The sequence below is a fragment of the Panthera leo genome, chromosome D2, assembly GCF_018350215.1.
Source record: "Panthera leo isolate Ple1 chromosome D2, P.leo_Ple1_pat1.1, whole genome shotgun sequence".
Taxonomy (NCBI): Eukaryota; Metazoa; Chordata; class Mammalia; order Carnivora; family Felidae; genus Panthera; species Panthera leo.
Genome location: NC_056689.1, coordinates 12,079,568 through 12,085,374, shown reverse-complemented (window position 1 = coordinate 12,085,374; position 5,807 = coordinate 12,079,568). Strand labels below are relative to the sequence as shown.

At 40.2% G+C, this 5,807-nt stretch overlaps 1 pseudogene; it reads right to left on the bottom strand.

Moving 5' to 3' along the window:
* Window positions 1–2,337: 2,337 nt before the first annotated feature.
* Window positions 2,338–5,365, bottom strand: LOC122201786 (annotated as a pseudogene).
* Between the last annotated feature and the right edge of the window lie 442 nt (window positions 5,366–5,807).

The window sequence follows — 5,807 nt, the reverse complement described above, 5'->3', positions numbered from 1 at the left end:
TATATTCAAAGTATACAAAACTTGAATATATTTTCATAAAAATGGAAATTAACTAAAAAGTCAATACGTTTTATGTTTCACTGGTTTTCAACAGTTGTCTTTCCTTTAGGAAGGCAAAATAGATTATAATTGATGACAAACTTTCAAATAAAATTAAAGTGGAACTTTTTTATTTTTTGGTAAATGTTATTACCCTATTAAATATTTTCACAAAAAATAAATTATTCACAAGTTTGTCATTCAACGTCCATCGAGTTGCCAGTGTAAGGAATCAGTATCACCTTTCATTCATGTTACCTCTATATCTATTTTCAAATTAAGAGTCACATGAATTATTTAATATTGGAAACAATCTTCAGCTACCATGTCCAATTGTTGGGAATACTTTGCTAATTCATGAGTACATCCAAACCCATAAATTGGAAAACAAAAGCAAACGAGAAAGTACGTGTTTGGAACTACTTGGGAATAACAATACATCATGCAGAAATCTATTGTGTTCATGCAGTCTGAAAGCAAGAACGTGACAAGTTAACCAATTTGTCTTTCACCTAAAGCCCTTTTACGTACAAATCTTGTGCTCTGACACAGTGTCCAAGGCCAGTACGACTCATAAGCCTTCAGAGCATTCAAACAGGGTTTGCTTTTATTTGAGGACACAGGACAAGAGACCTGTTTCCCTGATGCTTGAACACACAAATCAGAGACTGGATGTTCAAGTTATGCTACAGCAGTGCTAAAAGGCAGACTTTGAGGGACAGGCTCCCACATTTTTAAACAAATTTTTAAATGTATTCATGATATGAATTCAGGCCTTACTCTGACCCAAGGGTGGTATTGAAGACAGGGCTTTCTTCTGCTTACTAACGGATCTGTGCTGGGAAGTAACGTGCCTGGGGCATGGTTGACAATAAATATTTCTTGGCTGAACAAATGAGTGAACGAATGTAAATGCGTATAAGCTGTTTCTGTCTGTATCTCTTTCTTATTCAAGAAACGTATATCAGAATGTAAGTGAATGAAAGCAGTATGGTGACAGGAATGACTGAGAGATATTCTAACTATAACAAAAGTAAACTATTCAGAAACTTCCAAAATTTTTTCATTTGCACATTATTTGCGTCATATGTCACGATTGATGGGATACTTGACAATATATCTATTGATGAGAGATGAAACAAGATGTATAAAATGAGCAATGTAAATTCGGCGTGGGAAATCTACACTTTAGGCAACAAACACATGACTTGGTAAATGGACTGAGAAGTTAAGTATTGGTTCTTCCCATTACGTCCCAGTCAAAGCCATTTAAATTATTATGAACTTGAGCTCTTGTGGTGCTGTCCCCAGAAGTTACAATTATTTTTCTGGTTATTTTGAAATGCAGTGGTAGGGCGCTAAGAGTTGGGAAAAAAATAGTCAATCCATTGGAGTAAGTGCCTGGTATATCTCCAGGGGCCAGCAGATGGCGCTAAAGCATTTTCCTGATCCCGGGAGGCCATTAGTCAGTATCCCCAAGCAATGCGTGGAATAGCCGCTTTCAAACTTTTTAAGTTTAAAAATTGTGTACAATTTTACAGAAATTGGTTTCTAGAATTTTCCATGTATTATAAAATTCAATAAAAATAATGTTTTTAAGCACTTAGAGAACCACAGGGTTTGAAAATATTTAGATTTTCTTAGCTAATGAGCATTATTCAGTCATTCGTTCAATAAATACACTTAATTGCAGGTGCAGATGTCCTGAATCCCTTTCTCCCCAACCTAACCTCATTCTAAGTTCATTTCAATTGAATATTTGCTGCTGGGGAGATTTTTGTGTTGAGTAGGGTCATGGTGAGGTAGACGACTGGGAAAGCCAGCAAGGGGAAATTAATAGAAACGTAATGACAAGAGTTATTAGAAAACCCAGGAAAGTTTAGGTGGTTGGTGAGGAAGGGAAGGATGCAGCTCTGTGGGCTGGATTTGAAGAACTTGGGGTAGAGAGAGGAGTTTGGAGATGAAGAGCAGCTCCTTGTGTAAGATGATATTAGATAGGAAGTGAACAGAGAAAAACAATCTTTTTATGTTTTATTATTGTTACATTTGTATTCTCTCTTTGGTATTCTTTTGGGGGGGCTTGGAACAGTACACTTTATGGATGGTTACATGGTACAGTACACTTCATTGAGGGCTCCCCAAGGCCCTCCCTTTCTTCAGGGGGGTCTGGGATGGAAACTGTGTAGAGGCCAGGAGATTCTCAGTATGTTGGGGGATAAGTTGGGGCAAGGAATCTCCAGCAGCTGAGGACTTCTCTCTTCCTCTTGCTCTCACTGAGGCTGATGGTCCAGGGGGCTCTTACTCCTTGGAGGCCATGTGGACCATATGGTCCACCACCTGGTTGCTATAGCCAAATTCATTGTCGTACCAGGAAATGAGCTTGACAAAGTGGTCACTGAGAGCAATACCAGCCCAAGCGTCAAAGGTGGAAGAATGAGTGTTACTGTTGAATTTGCAGAAGGCAACCTGGTCCCCAGTGTAGCTCAGGATGCCCTTGAAGGTATCCTCTGGTGCCCTCTTCACCACCTTCTTGATATCATTGTATATGGCGGCTTTCTCCAGGCAGCAGGTCAGATGCACCAGTGACATGTGGGAGGGGTGGGGACACAGAAGGCCATGACAGTGAGCTTCCCTTTCAGCTCAGGGTTGAGCCTGAGTGCCAGGAGAAACAGCCTTGGTGCCAGTAGAAACAAGGACGATGTTCTGGGCGAGCCCACGGCCATCATGCCACAGTTTCCCAGAGTGGTCGTCCACAGTCTTCTTCTGTGTGGCAGTGATGGCATGGACCGTGGCCACGAGACCCCCATGATGCCACAGTCATCATGGTTGACTTTGGCCAGAGGGGCCAAGCAGTTGGTGGTACAGGAGACATTGCTGACAATCTTGAGGGAGTTGCCATACTTCTCATGGCTCACACCCCTCACAAATGTTGGGGGCATCAGTAGAAGGGGCAGGGATGATAACCTTCAAGTGAGGCCCAACCTTCTACATGATAGTGAAGACCCCAGTGGACTCGACAACATACTCAGCACCAGCATTACCCCATTTGATGTTGGCAGGATCTCGCTCCTGGAAGGTGAAAACGGGTTTTCCATGGATGACCGGTGTTTTGTTTTCAGCCTTGACTGCGCCGTTGAATTTGCCCTGGGTGGAATAATACTGGAACATGCAGACCACATACTTGAAGTCAATGAAGGGGTCATTGATGGCAACAGTATTCACCTTGCCAGAGTTAAAAGCAGCCCTGATGACCGGGTGCCTGATATGGCCAAATCCGTTTACTCTGAGCTTCCCCGTTGTGTCTCAGGGATGTGGCTGGCAAAGCACCAGAAGAGGAGACTGTCTGTCCAGTGGGGAGGAGCAGAGAGCCTCCCTTTGGTAATCTTAAAAAAGACTTCTCTGAGGATTTTAGTTTATTTTTAGTACTAACTAGGAGCCAGAATAATATTTTTAGTAGGATAACTCCATGCTGTAACTAGTTTCGAGATCCATTAAACCAGTTTAGTTTAATGTGGGTTATTTAAGTATTGCAAATAAAGAGATGAAAATGCCATTATTTCCCAGTAACATGATTATATATGCACCTGGGCAAGCCAAGCATTTAGTTCTCGAAACAGCTGGATATTGTATGGAATGTAAGAAACTGTATAAGTGCAAGCATAAACACACACACACACATACACACACACACACGCACACACACGTGATGTCCGTAGCATTTTATCTGTAATTATAGGAAACCAACCCTACAAATAGGGGCCAATTTCCAAAAGCAAAACACACACACAAAGTGCTTGAGAGAAAAATACACAAGAGCTTTGTGAAGAAACAGTACAAACTTACGGAAAATTAAAACAAAAGATTTGAATGAGTGAAGATTGATAGTATATTATGCTCCTGGAAAGGAAGACAAATATTATATAAAATGTCTATGTGTCACCTTCAAGTTAACTTACATATTTAATTCAGTCTTGAGAAAAATCCCAGAATGGTTTTTAAAATTTGACAAAATGTTTCCTAAATGGATAGAAAAGGATAAGTATAACAGAATACATTTTTAAAATTTTCAGAGGGAAATTTCATGGAAAAATGTAATAGGGTAGATTAACATTATTAGGTATTAAAAATATATGAGAAACAGGGCACCTGGGTGGCCCAGTCGGTTAAGCAACTCGACTCTTGATTTTGGCTCAGGTCACAATCTCACAGTCCATGAGATCCAGACCCACGTTGGGCTCTGTGCTAACAGTGCAAAGCCTGCTTGGGATTCTCACTCTCTCTGCCTGTTCCCTTCTCATGCTCACTCTCTCTCTCAAAATAAATAAACTAAAAGAAATTTAAAAAATAAACTAAATAAAAATATATGAGAAAGCAACTTCAGGTAAAAGAGTATAGCTTGGGACAAAGATTAATAGATCTCCAGTACCAAAGAGCTAATCCAGAAATAGACCCCAAATATATGTGAGTATTTAATATAGTACAAAGTAAATTTCAAAAACAATCAGGGAATGGGGAGGTTGGCTGGCTTAGTCAGTAGAGCATGTGACTCTTGAACTTAGGGTCATGAGTTTGAGCCCCATGTCGGGTGTCGAGATTATTTAAAATAAAAGAAAATCAGGGAAGAAAATATTCAATAACTGATGTTGAGGTGAGTAATTTGGGTGGAGTAAAAAAAATATTGAAATAGAAATTCCTCTCAATCCATACACAAGAATAGATTCCAAAATACTGAAAGAAATTATAGTTTGTAACAGAATGGAATAATCAAGGACCATATTAACACTCTCACTGGAAACAACCAAAATATGGACAAAATATATGAAGTAACAGTCTTTAAGACACTGTACATCTGACAACTAAGTTATCAGCGATCCCAGAGAGAAATGAAATAAAAGAAGGGAGCCCCATGGTTGCCTTGGGAGAGTCTCCTGGCCACAGCCCAAGGAGAGGAAACCCAGGCAGGGAAGAGTGGCTTCTCTGAGTTGAAGATACGGAGCTAAGAGTCCAGAGAGAACAAGGTAGCTAAAGTTTGTAGGGCAGAATACTGAAGACGAGAAACCCTTGAAGACAGTGAGTGGTGGAGATCTGGAGAGGGTCCCCCTCGAGCGCTGGTCAGGGCTTGCTGAAGCTGAAGAAAGAACCATCTGCAGGGAATAGAGGGAACAGTGCCCACGTTCACACAGGGCCAGGAATAGAGCCCTACCAGTGACATGAAGGCCTCATGACTGGGTAGGTTCATAGAAGGGTCTTGCCTCAGAAGTGGGGTAATTGAAGCAATTGACTATACGTAAGCCCTGTTTCAGTGCCACCTAACATACCTCGACATCAAGTCGTGGAAGATAGAACTGTTTCCAAGTGATCAAGCTACATTCCAGAGCAAAACTCAAGAACGTCTAAAGGAACACAAAAATATCCAGCACCCAGCAAGGTAAATTTCGCAATATCTCTTATTCAATACAAAAAAAAAAAAAAAAAAAAAAAAAAATCATGAGGCACACACAAAAAAGAAGAAAATACAGCACATAATGAAGAAATATCAATTGAAACAGACCCAGAACTAACACAGACATTGGAATTAGCGGGCAAAAGACAGTAAATAATTGTTGTTAACTATATTCCACATGTCCGAAAAGTTAATAGAGACATAGGGTGTTTTTAAGAAGACCCATACTGAGCTACTAGAGAAGAAAACTGTGATGTGTAAGATAAAAAATACACTGCATGGGAGTAATGGTAAAAGAGATGTCACAGAAGAGAAGATTAATGAA